At 46.4% G+C, this 15,585-nt stretch overlaps 1 long non-coding RNA gene across 8 annotated transcripts in view; it reads left to right on the forward strand.

Moving 5' to 3' along the window:
• LOC129603124 (uncharacterized) overlaps window positions 1–15,585 on the forward strand; it is a 179,541-nt gene that overhangs the window by 124,457 nt on the left and 39,499 nt on the right. For 4 of the 8 annotated variants that reach the window (XR_008692766.1, XR_008692763.1, XR_008692774.1 and 1 more), the window contains 4 exons: window positions 6,790–6,899; window positions 6,976–7,045; window positions 7,191–7,374; window positions 7,996–13,499. The exons of 2 other annotated variants lie outside the window; for them this stretch is intronic. This is a non-coding gene — a long non-coding RNA (uncharacterized LOC129603124). Of the gene's footprint in view, window positions 1–6,789; window positions 6,900–6,975; window positions 7,046–7,190; window positions 7,375–7,995; window positions 13,500–15,585 lie in introns of those variants that run through there. 2 more of the 8 variants (XR_008692765.1, XR_008692764.1) reach the window with 1 other exon arrangement.

Genomic DNA, 15,585 nt, shown 5'->3' on the forward strand with positions numbered 1-15,585 from the left:
GAAAGCTCCACACGCGCTCGCTGCCAGTCTGGCTGATCAGTTTTTGTACCTCGCGCCGTCAGAAGTAGCTGCAGGTTTATACAGTATGTTCGATGGCAACGAGGGGGTGCTGCTGCTGAAACTGAGGCGTTACTGTTTATGCTACAGATTTCAGCGTGTGTGATGCAAGTGTACTTGGCCTTACACACATAAGTGATGCTTCCAGCATCAGAAGGCTGGGATTACTTTTGGGGAGATGAAAGCCTGGGATTCATTTTTAATTCTCCTTTTATCTTCCAGAATTACTCTTTGAATTAATCATATTTTAGATTTAGACAAACTACACATCTCAAGGACCATCCACTATTTTTACACCACAAATAGAAAGCTCAAATTTTACATATTAAACCTCTAATAAGATAACACTGAAGATTACAGATTTTCACTATACAATAATGACTTGCATTTATTTTGCATACTGTGAAATATGCACGACTACATTTTTTGTGCCTAATAGAATAGTGTTGATGAGATCGTGCTGCGCCTCATTGGTTTTATTTTTCTGTTTGGAATGAGGGAGAGGAATAAACTGTGCATCATGGGGCATGCGAGCAAGAACAAGCCAGACTGACTGCCACTGCATATTCATGTCTCCCGCAGCAGATTTATCGCCTCTTGGCACAATGTAAGGACTATCAACGTGAGTTATGTGGCCCAGCTCTCGCATTATCGAGATTCATTGACTTGCTGCTCTTTCAAATACAAAATGTACACAGCTCCGGCAAACAACACATTCCGGGTGTATGGGTGCCCTCTATAGAGAGATGGTGGTCTGTGCTCTCAATCACCTGAGCTGATAACTGGAGGCGGTCGGGCCCCGGAGCAGGAGAGGCCCCCGCTGTGTCGCGCAGGGAGGAAATGTGGAGCTCCATGCAGCGACCCATCACTCGCTGTTATTGCGGGAGGCGCCATGTGTCGTGATGTCAGGGAGCACATGATTTTAAAGGTGCCGTTTCAGATCTTCTACATTATCCTACTGCACGACCGCCCAGGCGCTGCCTCACGCTCAAGGCTACAGTGCGTTTCAATGGAGGCAATTGTCATTATTTACTACACTTGTGTTGTGAGCTCGTTGCCGTGCATGGAATTTGATGCGGTTCGTGCTAAAGCTAAAGGGGAACAGAAGTAAAAGCGACACAGACGAGTGACTCCAATAGTAAAATGAAGCAGCTCAGTCTCTGCTTTGACTGAATTAAAAAGTCATTTCAGTTGACACGTTTGAAGCGTGTCACACATCTATAACCTGCAGCAGTCAGCTCTGTTTTTCCTCCAGTGTGAAATGACTGCTGTTACATTTACAACCGGCCCACGATCAATGCCTCGTCTGGCAACTTGGTCATAACTAATGGCTCAAGAAACAACGAGTTTCCATTGTAAAGCTGGAGACATTGACAAGAGGTGCATTTAGTTGACTGATTGAGCAGCACATTTTGTTTTTTCTTTTGTTTTGTGTCTTTTTTTTCTGAGAAGGGAAAGAGGACAATCAATTTCCACGCAGAGCCTTTCAAAGCTTTCTTATACACCTACAGTATGATTGGCTGAGGGAGATGTGCCATCCAAGATTGTTCATAATTATTTGGAAAGATTGCTGCACTTCGATTGGGCCTCCAAAATGAATCATGTGAAACGTTTTCATCATTGATTTTTTTTCATTCTGACTCTTTTTTCTCTCCAAGAGACACACAAAGAACTCAGCCACCAGACTGAACATGATGCTGAAGATCGAACATCTCTCCTCAACAATGGGTCAATAGGAACTCATCTCTAATGCGCTTCTGAATTAGATGCTTTTTACAGATATTTTTGATAGAATTCACTTTTTACGCAGAGGCTTTAGCTTTGTTAAAAGGACATAGTCAACTTTTCAAACTATGAGGGACCAGTACTCACTCATCAAAGACAGGATTAAAGCCTTGGACACGTGGTGTGAGGAAACACATTCTAGTAATTTGTATGAAGAAACAAACACTGAAGACATCTCATGTGATGAATCTCTTTCTTGGATTTTGAACATAAAAACATTTCCAATGCTCGTCTTCTGTGAGCCACACGCAGAATAACGATATAAAACTTAGCTGCAGTGTTATGACTCTCCTGTTTGTCCCTATAGCTCCCTCGACGGGGCTTTGCGGCGGTTCCAATGCATCAGGTGAACGGCGCCAGTGCCGTTTTTGTTGGTAAGCGCAGATAATTAAATGTTGACTTCCCCTCCTCGACGGCACTGGTGCAATAAAGCCACAGCGCTGACAGGTTGAGTGCCTGCTCCAGGTTTGGCTCGTATGGCGGCGGCACGTGCAGACAGGGTTATGAGGAATTGGCCCAATTCTGGCGCTGATTGCAACATTTACTGGGGCTCTGGACTGCTCCGCTTTGGAGCTGGAGACGGCTCAAGATGTATGTGCTGCCGCTGACATATACGGCAGTCGTGTGTCGGGGCGAGGGGAGACAATCACAACCCTGATCAGTCATCCAGACAGTCTGCGAGATAGGAAGCGACTGCCAGCGGGGTTCAGCTATTGGTTGCAGATGAGGAAGCCACAGAGCAATAATAGATTCCTGACCAGCGTGATTTATATATTGAGTTATTAGCGCTATCGTCCTCATCATCCCCGTAATCTACAGTACAGTATCTTCCTTAACTGCTGAATGTCATCTGAAAATTATAAAGCCGTTTGTTCTCATGTACTAAGAGAAAAGCTCCCAGCAGTCACTATTTCATGACCTTTAAATCAACACCTCTATATTTAGTGCAAGCGATCAGATGCTGAATGTCAGGGTCACAACGACACCGAGACTCAGAACATTTCTCCACCTCAGAATCCAAAGTTGTGGCAGGTTCTGGGTGTTCAAGGACACATTCAGGGCGTGGAGGCAAAGAGGGGAACCTATAGAATGCAATCAAGGGGTGATTCAGTCTCCGTCCAAACTCTGTAATTATGTTTTACTCGCGTGCGTCACATGCGGCACATACAGACCCAAACACAGTCACCACTAGATGCACTGACAGCAGTAAACGATGCTGATTCTTTATAGCCTCCTTTTTTGGTGACGTTGCTGAAATGTTTGGGTCTCATTCACTTCACCCTCGCTGCGTACATGTATGACATTCAGATCTGTGGGGCCTTATTCATGTTCACAGAAACTAAATGCAGCATTTACACCATCTGTTATTTCCTCAGCCTGAAACCCAGTGGCCTTTTTAAAAGAAGCACTGTTTCGCGAGGCCTTGTGCTGCAGTTACACCGCGCTGACAGCGGCCGAGTCGCCCATCAGAAGCCAAAGATGTGCACATTTACCCAGTTGAGTCTATTTAGACTTATTTAGCACCAAATTATCATCTCAAGGCTCTGTAAAGAGAGAAACCGGCAACAGGTCATATGTTGCTTCTCCCTTGGTGAAGGTGATGAATAGCAGTGACTGTGTGATTTATTGACTGTAGTCAAACAGCAAAAAGGTTTTCTCTACCAGAAGCCACTGAAGTCATTTTTGAATGGAAAAGTGTCCATTTTAGAAGATGCAAAATATTCCTTATCGTCCTCTTGTCTCCATAAAGTACTGTATAAGGTTCATAGTCATCATGAGGAAGATGAGGATAGCGGAGCTGGAGCCATTCACCAACCCATGGCACCAGCCCTCCATGAAGTGCAGGTGAACTCTACGCAATGCTGGACACCAGTGTCTCTCCTACCTGGGTCCCCTGTTTTCAAAATTACAATGTGTTCAAATTCTTAAACTTTGTTAGGTTTGAGAAAGTGTAACGAAGTGAGACACAAATACATTTGCAATAAAGTCTCAGCACAATGGAACCTTCACTGACCCTCCCTCAGGTGGTGTGAGGGGGTCAGAGTTGGAGTCTGGCTATGCAAATATTTGGCATCCATCTTTTTGTTACCAGACCAAACATTTAATACTGAGTTTTCCAAAACAAAGAGGCTCTGTTGAATCATGACTTGACCAACCATCCATACAAACATCCTGAATTTAGCTTCAATGAATTCATTATTTAATTAGTTACAGTAAGAGACAGAAATGATAAATTATTTATCAGCTCCAGCTGCAAACTAACAATTAATCTGCTGATTATTTTATTAATGAATTGATCGTTTTAATAAACATGCTCATCTTAAAATTTATTATTGTAGCAGTTATTTACCAACAACTATAAACATGTCATTACTGCAGTATAAAAATATCCTGAGCATGGGTGAGATGTTGCTGAATAAACCTGTGCACAGTATTTGTTTGAAAGCAGGCACAGGGAGAATCTGTGTAAAAACATATGGCTAATTATGGATTTTTGGTTTAGAACGGTGCAGCATCTTTAAAGTGTGTTTACTGTCTCCAGAGAGTTTGTTCGCTTCTTCAAAGTCAGGCGGATTGAGGGGCCGGTATCATGACAGGCCGTGCAAACACTCCGGCAGCCACTACCCAGAAGGCTTTGTTTCAGGGGTTATCTTCGCTCTCCACTCAGTTCACTCGAGTAGCCGATCTGTCAGTGACTGAAGGGAGCAGCGGCGACAGCCACAGCACGATTAGACGCCGAGTCGGCTAATATTGCGCAGGCAGTTGAACGGGGCCAGGCTTTGTTGTTGTTTACACAACATTTGCCCATCATTAGGCTCGGAGAGAGCGGCTCCCTGCTCGTTTCATATTAATTAAAACGAATGTAGTGTAAAGACGTGCACGCGTGGCTCACAGCCAGAATTTTGAAGTAAGACTCAATTAACCTGAACGACCCCGTCTAACACAAACAATGAGGTATTAATTATATGCAGCATCCAACCCGCCTGAGCGCAGTGGCTTCGGAGGTGCATTTTAAACGCATTCGCACCTTCTTTTCCTTCGCTGTCTGCTGAATCAGTCTGTTAAAACAATGTGAGCAGCATTAAAAGAACGATGAAAGCGCAGGTGTGTGTGGATGCGACCCCTCTGCTGGTGAACTCTAACACGGGCCGTTCGGGCTCCGTGTGACGAGGCCGGACCCGGCCCGACGCTGCGCAGTGGATCCGGAACGCTCACATTATCACATGGGCAGTTAGGAGTAATTGCAGCCGGCAGCAGTTCCTACCACGCAACAACTTTTAATTATGTCACAAAGTGCACGTGCTCTCCTGCATTAATGTCTCAGCTGGAGTCTCCCGTGATTATGTTCACTCTCGCGTCCCTGAAATCATGGAAAGGTGTTTGCTGATCTCCGGAGATAAACGTTTGTAGTCTTTGTGTAACGTGTGAACAAGCGGATTTGAAGGTGGAGCCTTGATGACGTGAATGGCTGGATTATTCATCCTTATTCCTGGGATCTAACGATCATTTATGTCCTGTATGGTTTATGCCTGGAACAGCTCTCCCCGTAGAGGTGTGTGTGTGTGTGTGTGTGTGTGTGTGTGTGTGTGTGTGTGTGTGTGTGTGTGTGTGTGTGTGTGTGTGTGTGTGTGTGTGTGTGCGTGCGTGCGTGCGTGCGTGTGTGTTTGTGCGTGTGTGTGCGTGTGTGTGCGTGTGTGTGCGTGTGTGTGTGTGTGCATGCGCTGTCCATCATCGTCGGTCCAGATGAGTGTGAAGTGGAGCCCGTGCCGACCAGCAGCGTGTCACTCACAGCTTGGTGATGGGCAAGTCTGTCTTGTCACACTTGAGTCAAAGAACACGTCAAGGCTGCGATTGCTGTGACTGCTTCACATCCAGCTTTGACGAGCGCGTCAAAATCGAAAAAGACAAAGCTTTATTTGTAATCGTTGCCGCCGACACGCGAGTAACACACTGCTTTAAAACTAAACGCAATTAACTGGACCTGATTTAGTTTGTGGAGCAAAGGAGCGATGGTTATTAGTTTATTGAGTCTGAACTGGAGCTTTGACATAAACATGACCTGGATGAATGGGAATCGTAGAAACTGTACGTTGCTGGAAAAATGACCATCAAGAGACAGAAGGAGAATAAAAGTCACGACAGACGGGCTGTTTGGAAATGTGCTCTTTCAATCAATGCACACCACACCACGCTGGCTTAATCAAGGATCTTGTTCACGGATAATCGCTACAAGTGAACCTTGTCTGGCTGACATTTGCATATATTGAGTTACAGAAGTCAGTTTCACTCTGGGTTGAGCTGCTGCGTCGCGGCGTGTGATGTTATCTGCGAACATCAAACGCTTCGCGGCCAAATCGTTTTTCGTGGTCATAGCTCCACGTGGCGCCCGGTTGATCCGGAGGCCTGAATGCGATTTCAGATCCATAGTCGGGTCGGACCTCTGCTCTGGAACGTCCCCCCTGGTCCTGTGGCCTCAGAGACCGGTCCTTCCAACCTGGACCAGACCGTCACCGTCGTCTTTGACGGTGACGATTGAAAGGAAAACACATTTCTCTCCCACTGTTCATCTTCTCAGACTTTCCTGCGATCGGTCAGAGTTTATGGGGACAGAATTAAATTTTTACCTGCTAAAACACCTAATGAACCAACTCTTTGTTTTCCAAGCACTTCTGCTTCCAATAAAATTGCAATAAGCATTTTATCATTGACATTATCATTAAGTAGATGTTTTTCATTGAATTATTTTTTGTTCCAAACCACTGTGTGTTGGAAAGCCAGGGCTTCCCTCATATATTTAATGGATGAACAACTGGACCAACCAGTGTCTGTATTGATTGTCCTGTTGCTGCAGACCTGGTCCTCACTTTTGTGTTTGGCTTTGACTTGTCACAGTAGCAGCGCGGGTCTAGTGGGAATTAATTAACCTGTGTGTGGCGTCGCTTGAAGGCCACGTGGGAAAGCGCCCGCTCCTCCCTCAGGCGCGAAGTGAACTGACGAGCAGGTGCATTCATCAGGACGTCGCAGATGTGCTGCCTGACGACGAACAGTAGACGCTGGTTTGTGTCTATGAACAGCTGAGCTCCTTTATCTCAGGTAAAATTGTTTTTGATCAAATTCTCCTCTCCTTCCAAGACTCTTCACGCTTGATGACGTTTCCCTCCATGATGTGCTGACAACCTCCTCCACTGTCCGAGAAAAATAGGTTGGGTTTCTATTAAACACCCTCCCTTCTGTTAAATAAACCCTCAACTTAAAGGCTGGGGCTCAACTTCAGGGATCACACATTTAAGTGTTTTACCAGTGGGAGTTTGCAAAGATCTAATTAAGCACTGTGTCTGCTCTGTCAGCGATGGCAGACCTGTACAAGGCCTCTCATCCCGCCGCCAAGCGAACATCCGGATACTGTACAGCAGCTCCATAATATGGTGTCAAGCACAAGTGCTGCTGTCTGGTGTGCGCCGCTTCATCCTCCCCTTGGGGATGCTTCTAAGGAGAGTACACAGCAATTATCCACGGACGGCGAAGTGAAAGGTGAGGGGATTTGTATTTACTAGCCACTAAGTGGTTAATGACAAGACAATGTGCAGGATTTATGGGGATTACAGGCCGAGGATTTATGCACAGCCGCTGAAATTCAAATCAGCGCTTTAACGCAACCTCAGCGAATGGGAGGAAGGCGAGTGAGTGTGGATCCTGGGGTAAAGGTTGGTGTTGGGAACATGCGTCACTTTAAGTCTAATTAGCGGAACATGGTGGCATCAGGGCTTGTAGAGCATTTCTATGGCAGCGCGTTTATTCTGCTGAATGTCAAAACAGTGTAGTGACGACCACAGTGGCTCAGCTGAGGATTCATGCTCCTGGTGTGGAACCTGAAGCATGTTCTAGCTGTGCTGCTGGCAGGACATGGATTATACATCAGTTACTGGCCTTCTTTTGCTTTTGTTTACTACAGTATGTGCACATTAAATATCAATGCTTCTCTAATATGATGTTTGACACATGGCAGACATCACAAACTAGCAGCAGACTGTCAAACGGAGCAACATGAAAAGCAACTGTTCACACTATGTGCAAATACAGTTCAGTCACACTGTGGTTAGTGAGACACCAACATTTGTCTTTTGCAGCGATTTCATTCTCCCTTAATTTCAGGAGGAGCGCGGAGCGGCACGGTGACAACAACAGCATTGGGGAACGCATTCATCATACTTTCACCTCATTATGCATAGTTATCCATCCATTACGGTACTTATCCCGAGCAGGCCTGTAGTAACACCGGAGCACGGTGGCCCCAGGTTGCCTCCTTAACGTGAGGGTCTCACAGTGACCTGAGACCGTTTAGCGTTCACCTGTTCAGCCGAAGGCGCTCGCGTCACGTGAGCAGCCACCGTCCTCTCTACGAAAGGCTCGATAGAGAAACAGGAAGAAACATATATCGGGTCTGATCAGTGATGTCTAGAAAAAACCCCACACCTTAAGTTTGACTTTTTGATGAGTGGCCTGCTTCAGCTTGTGCTTCATTTTGGCTACTTGCTGTACTTTTGGTGAGTTTCGGGTCTTCCACACCTCGTTACGCCACGTCTGGTTATCTACGACGCCTCCACCGCCCGATGCAGAGGCTGACTTACTGCAGGCTCTCAGCGTACAGTCGGAAAGGGAAGGAAAAACAAAGCCACGTACGAGCTGAATGCTTTTTACAAAGGTTGCCTCAGAGTAGCACATCAATTGTGACAACGCCATGGTCCAACTGCGCATGTAATTGAAACAATCGATTGCAATTTCATAAACACAAATGTGCATAAAGCACAGGAGCGGTAAAGTGAGCTTCTTTTGGTTGACTGATCAGAAACGCACGCCTATCAATCTCCCTGTCTCCCCCCCAAAGGCTTGTTTATTGTTTTCCCATTGAATGCAGAATAGGGAGGCATCGCAGGTCCTCTGTCATCTCCACCATGGGCAGTCTCCGACTCACGATCGCTTATCTGGCTTTAACAGAACCAAGCGTCTTTTAATACGGGCTCAAAATATGTCCCGAATGGCTTGCTGGATTGAAACCATCACGGGGGAAAATGCCGCTGAGCACCTGGACGTGGGCCGTGCGAGACCACCAGACGTGAGCAACAAGCCCGTGCACGAGCACTTCACAAATGTCCCATAAAAACGCTAAACGCTAACATGCGTGAGCATTCTGTCCATCTGTGGAAACCCTCCCAGCTCCTGCAGCAGTCGGTCGGCATGGACTTGTTTGTCTTCCTGGCTTTTCTCAGTATTTGACTCTCCTCTGCTAAACCCATGCGTCTGTTTTTCTCTTTCTCCCCCTGTGCTTCCTGGTGTTAAATTAGATGGGAATAGCTAATGAGAACATTTCATGCCAGAAGCATTAGTTACAATGATAATTAATGTCCATTGTCTTTTGGATCAGCTGAATATTAGGCATGAAGCGGAATTATCTCCCTGTATCAAATCACATTAATCAACATTTGGAGCCACCTGCTAATCACACTAATGTGCTCCCTATCCTGAAAATTGGAAAAAGTAGCAGCATGACTGCATAAGATGCTCCTGTAATCAAACGTGATGGAGCCGCGTGTGCAAAGCTGATTCCTGAACAAAGGAAGATTTGTCAACAGAGGAAGAGGAGCTGAATGAAGCCCGAACTGTTTGTGTTGTTATGGTTTTGAAGCAGTTTTTCTATTGGTTTATTATGAAAATCAGTTTCAACCCCATTTTCTCCATCTATTGAGTGCTGCAGGCCCAGTGACGGTCCTGTACTGTAACACTGCTCCGGCCTGCGGTTAACTGGTCGACCGGGCTCCTGTGATGTGGACAGGTATCAGCCACGAACAAGCTAAATGTAAACATCTTGTGTTCTGCTGCTGGAACCTGAGACTCGGAGAGCGACGACCTCTTTCTGTACCAACCTTCACGCTCGGCAATCACACGGGAAGAAATCCATTACAGATGGAGAGGAAGCGTTTGAGTAATGGGTGCATCTCACCCTTTCCGTGACCTGAAAAAATTCTCACTTTATTACTTTTACTCTTTTATTTTCACTCCTCTCAACCACTTAGATTGAATAAAAGTTCTGCTCTGTTCTCGGGCCGCGTCGGAGCTCATAGTGGAACGTATCAAATAAATCCAGCAGACAATAAGAGGGCGATGGGAGAAGATGGGGTACATGACCTGGCATGAAACCATGCACTAAAAGGCTCAGAATTAGATACATTACTGTACCTTGTGTCTGATTCTCATATTTCGGCTGGTCGCGTGACCGTCGGCGGCGGCGGCGGTGGATTCTTGAACTGCTGCCACTTCTCCCCACCAGCAGGAATCCTCCCAGATTCCACTCGGCTCCAGGACCCTGATTAAAAAAGCCAAATGTCAGCCAAAGCACACTCTGCAGCTGCTAGCAGATTTACAGCACTTTTATTCTATTTGCGTTACAGCATGTTATCGGGCGGATTAAAGTGAATTGATGTGTGATGTACTGTAGGTAACGATGCTGAGCCAGAGGCTTCATTGTATATCACAGAATCCCAGGTTGTGGCTGAGGACAGTGTTTGCGCTGTGACGTGGGAGTAATAATAGAGGATTTGGAGGAACAGCAGTATTATTTTGGACTTATTGATTTTTTTGACTGCCACTGGCAATGTCAGACAAGTAAGACAGGAGTTTCACCCCTGACTGTGTTTGTTTTTTTTGCAGAAAGTATTAGAGCTTCTCCAGCAGCCTTAATGGCACACTCGCTCAGACTCTGTTCTCTGGTAATACTTTTAGATATTTTAGGCTAACTTCAGACCTCGGCTGCTTTCATTGCCCACCGGCTGTGTTTTGTTGCCAGTTCAATTTACATGTCATGCATCTGGTACACATTCTGACAAGTATAAAAATTGCATGGCTCTGTCAAAACCTGGGGCTTTGCACTGGAAAGCTTGGCGAGGAGCTCTCCTAATTTCTCTTCCTTATCCAATCCCTCCCCTTTCTGGATCACTGCACACGTACGGCGGTGCATTAAGAACCAGTGCCCACTCACAGGCCCCTGGTGCCTTTTCTCCTCCTTTTTCTTTATCTGATCTCTGGAATAATCCATGCAAATTTCCACCATTGCACCGTGCCCCCTGTCCCATTTTAAGTTGACAACCTTTAAAAAATATCGTCTCACTGACTTTTACTACAGCACAATTTAAGAGAGCGATAACTGTACACACTGTCCAGTAGACTTTTATTGCACCTAATTGTTTTTGCTTGTGTGCTACAGCAAGTTATACATAAAGCAGTGAGATGTTGCCATTCTAGCTGCATGCGAAGCCGTGCTCAGGCACACGCTCACAGAGCCACCGCTGCAGCCTCTTAGTCCTCTTTAAATATTACTAGTCAGCCTTGGATTCCTGTTTACACAGGAACATCGCCCATAAAATATCAATGAACTATTACTTTCAAATATCCTTGATCATGTGAAAACTGCAGCAGTAAATTAGCCGGCATCAGCACTTCCACTCAGTGTCAGACCGAGAGGCTGCAAAATACATCATCGCAGAGCTTCAATGGGCCGTAGGCTGAATTACAGGGTTTCTCCTCAGCTCCTTCTCTGGCCGGAGCGGAGGCTTCTGCTGAGGTCATGAACTGCACAGCAACAGTCGCTTGCATATCTTGTGCTTACGGTAAAGCTAATCAGCCTGTAATCACCCTAAGAGCCTGTCGAGCCGTTGAGCGAGCGCTGCGGGGGCTACCGGTCTCATCGATGTGACCGCGCGGCTGACGGACGTCTCGTTCCCTCACGTGTGCGCGACTTCGTCGGAACCTGCTGACTCAGACGTGATCCACGTGATGCTGCGCTCCGGGTCCTGATCAGCGTGGACTAGGTGGAGTGAGAACATGTCAGATAGATGAAGATTATAAGTAACTGTAGATAGATGCTACCTAAGGACCTGGTCTTGTTGTTTCTGCCATTGAACCTCCCCGTTTCCGCCGCATGTCCTCCCACTTCTTCTCAATCGCAGAGTTGAGTTCCTAAACGCCCGTCCTATGGATTTCACATCCGTCAAGTCTGTGAGTTGTTTTCGGTGTTCGGTGCCAAATGGACGAACAACATGAGCTAGTTTGATGAACAGACTGATAAGTCAGGCATGAGTGACTCATTTGTCCCAGAAGACTAGACAGCATTATGCTAACTGCTCATTTGGCAGAGTCAGCTCAATTGTGCTGCAATGCATTCTGTTGTTATTCTCTGTAAACATGTTATCTCTTTATTCCAGAGCTGCCGCTGTTTTGTGGAAGTAAACAGTTGTCCTGGAGCCTATTAAAATGCTCCGCAGCAAAATGCAGTGAGTCATTGTCAAGGTGTATTTACTCTTCGTTTGTTGGAGAGATAAAGCCAAATTTTAATATCTGAAGTTTTAAATACTCTTGTCGAGGCAGTAAATATTAATGAGTAGAAAAACTGTGCGCAGCCTATGTGCAGCTGTGGCATTGTCCATTAAAATCACCCCAGAGACTATTACAATTTTGGTAAATGATGGAGTTTTTGTAATGGATTTAGGTTTTCTGTTGTGTGAATGTAAACCAGCGCAGCGCGGACCCCAGCAACTTTAGTTAATGAGGAGTTTCCATACTGTGTTTGCATGGGGTTAAAAGCTCCCAGCTTTAGGGAGTCGGGCTGCACGTTTGGCACAAGCGCAACGCAAACGGAGTTTACTCGATGTCAACAGAGGCCTGCGGTGCTGCTGGGACCGGGCTCTTTTTAAAATTACTCCTTACCGCCAATTTTTCCTCCATTACGCTGACAGATTTACTCTGGTGATTTAATTCAGTCAATTGGAAAGAGCAATAAGATCTACTCCAGCCATGGGACAAAGGTCTGCATCATTCCTCTGCGCTAAGTCGACCAAAACAATTATACAAATGACCTTTGAACACATTAACTTATTTACTTCATTAGGTTAAGTGGCTCCTTGGAGCCACACGGCCGAATAATCTCCTCTTGCCTGACTTGGCCACTTCGGCAACGAGCTTCATTTAAAGAAGACGCATACGTGGAAAGGTCAAAAGTCATCCAATCGCATATATCTGTCGCTCCAGTTGCCTTCATTTGAATACAGTCGCTGTGAAATCTTACCTCGATGTCAGCAAAAGCTTTTTATTGTGAGACTCCAGCGATGGAAAGGGGGAGTGCAGCATTTTGGTGGAAAGTGGTTGGGAGTGAATATAGACTGTCACTGCTGGGAGAGCAAAAAGGCAACGAAATGAGAGAAAACAGGTACATCTCCCCCAGGTCTATAATCCTGAGATTACTGTTTGCTCTGGGGCCTGTCTGACTGCACTCTGGGCCGCCTGTGCTTCACTTCTAATCTCCTCGGCCCCAGCTGTCCAAGAATTGATTTGAAGATTCTCTGAATCAATTACTCTCCTGTCCAAGGTCTCATTGCCTGAGAGATACACTCACAAATGTACACACACACACGTGCAACACGAGCAAAACAAATGCAGGGGGAAACAGACACACAACCCATTCATCTCTGTGCAGTAAAGTCTCACGTGCAGAGGCTAATTGTGCCTTGAATCACACCTTGTACGTCTCTGTGGTGCATTATGGGTAGGTAGCCTCTAACTGCTCTCAAATCAGCTTCATTGCTGATTAATTTGTCTGCTTTGTCCATTTAAAAATACCGAGCATCGCTTCTACAATAGATGCTGCTTTTTAAATAATATAATAATTGTAATTAACAAACAAAATTTTAAAGGAGGAGAGAAGAATTTGACTCGTTTGGTGAAGGTTTTAAGAGGAACTTGCCCGTCCCCTCAGCAGTAATTATTATCTCACTCCCAACAGAGAGGGAGAAATCCATGGGAGCTGGTGCTGGCGTTCTTTTCATTCGCGAGTCCAGCAGCGTTTGTAGTAGCTTAGAAATGCAGTTTGCAGCTGCAAAATAATTGCAGTTTATTGCCAGTTAGACTAATGAGATCTAAAATAGCCTCAAGTGTGTTGTCAAACAAAGCTGCACAAAAATGCACAGTGCGAAAGAACAGTAGCGTAAGAAAATGAGCAGGAAGAATGAGCGATGAATGAAGTGTAAAGGAGCTGAAGGTCGAGCTAACGAGCCCCTTAGACAAACACACACTGTTCTCTCCCCTCGCACACAGCGAGCACAGACGCACCAGAGCCCAAGCTGGACCTTTGACAGATGCCATCCCTAGGCTTGGCCTCCAGCTTCTCCCCAAGCGCTGCATTATTAATAATGCAGCATACTTTTGTTCAAACCAGCCTGACAGATGTGCAGAGATTGAGCCCGGGGTTCCCTGCTGTGCAGCAGCGGAGCTGCTATTCAACGGGAGGGGTGCACTTTGTTGGACGCTCTGTTTGTAGGTGAAGTGACTGAAAAAAGCAAACAATTTGACACTTCCCTGACTGAGCCGAGCCGCACGTCTCTGGGGAGGACTCCTCGCAGAGCGGCACCTGACCCGACCCAGGGATCAGAACCAGCAGCCATGAGGCGAGTTCATGTCAGAGGAAATTTTCATTTAGTCCAGTTTGCTTATAATGAAACCCCAGCAGAAGTAAAATGGAGTCACCTTTAGCCTCAGTATAAAATGTATAGACTGTCCACATATAAACACTAACATGCTGTGTGTGCACCATCTGTTGTTGATAATCTCAGTCTGGCTCTTAAACTAATGCATATTCCAGCACTGGCTGGAAATGAATTATGAAACCTGTTGTGTGGCTGCTCTCGTTCAACAATCTTCCCGTTAAACACGAGACCCTCGCAGCTCATTCATTCTGCCATTCACATCAAATTGTGCTGTGGACTAATATATTATTCATCAGCAGTCAGTCAATACTTGGCTCTAGGTTCTCTACAAGCCTCCGTCTCACGTCTAACGCGCATCACGACGGAGCTCCAGCGTCTCTTATGTGTGAGCTGCTGTTTTCAATAACGTCGCCAGTAAACGCCGCCGTTTGCCGGGTTTAAACTCAGGGACGACCACGGCGGCCAGAGAGGCATCAGTTGCGTTACAACGAGCCTTCACAGCAGTGAGTCACTGCAGCAGCAGCGAGATGATTCATGGCGCCAATGAAACACAAGCAGAACCGTTAACATCACAAGCCGCTCCGCTGTTAGAGGGACAACCCTCCACGTTAGCGGCGCTGTGGGCTGAGGCTCTGACTGTGACTCTCAGGGAGTCGTCTGAGGCTCTTACTGTGACTCTCAGGGAGTCGGCTGAGGCTCTGACTGTGACTCTCAGGGAGTCGGCTGAGGCTCTGACTGTGACTCTCAGGGAGTCGGCTGAGGCTCTGACTGTGACTCCCAGGGAGTCGGCTGAGGCTCTGACTGTGACTCTCAGGGAGATGGCTGAGACTCGTCCACCCGGCTGCTGGCCTGTCGCACGCCCTGAGCTTCGCTGCTTGGTTCAAGTGGCTCTGACCTGACGCTGCCCGTGTGGCTCTACCGACCACAGCATGCTGGTGAATAATGAGCGCGTCCTGTACCAAAGCCTGCCGCGCTGCGTGAGCCTCAGCCTATGGCTCAGAGGAGCCGTGCATTTCATTGTGTTCACCTTAAAATGAGTGCAATGATCAAGCGGCGATGCAAATGTGTGCACATGTAAAGCAGATATTAACATTTCAAAGCTAATTCCAGAACAGAAGCGTCCCCTTCTACCATATTGCCATTTTTTTTTGCAAAGGTAGAAAAGATGCCCTCACCTTTGCTGCCGTACAGATGTGAGAGCCAGGGAAGCACA

Source organism: Betta splendens, chromosome 16 (assembly GCF_900634795.4).
Source record: "Betta splendens chromosome 16, fBetSpl5.4, whole genome shotgun sequence".
Classification (NCBI taxonomy): Eukaryota; Metazoa; Chordata; class Actinopteri; order Anabantiformes; family Osphronemidae; genus Betta; species Betta splendens.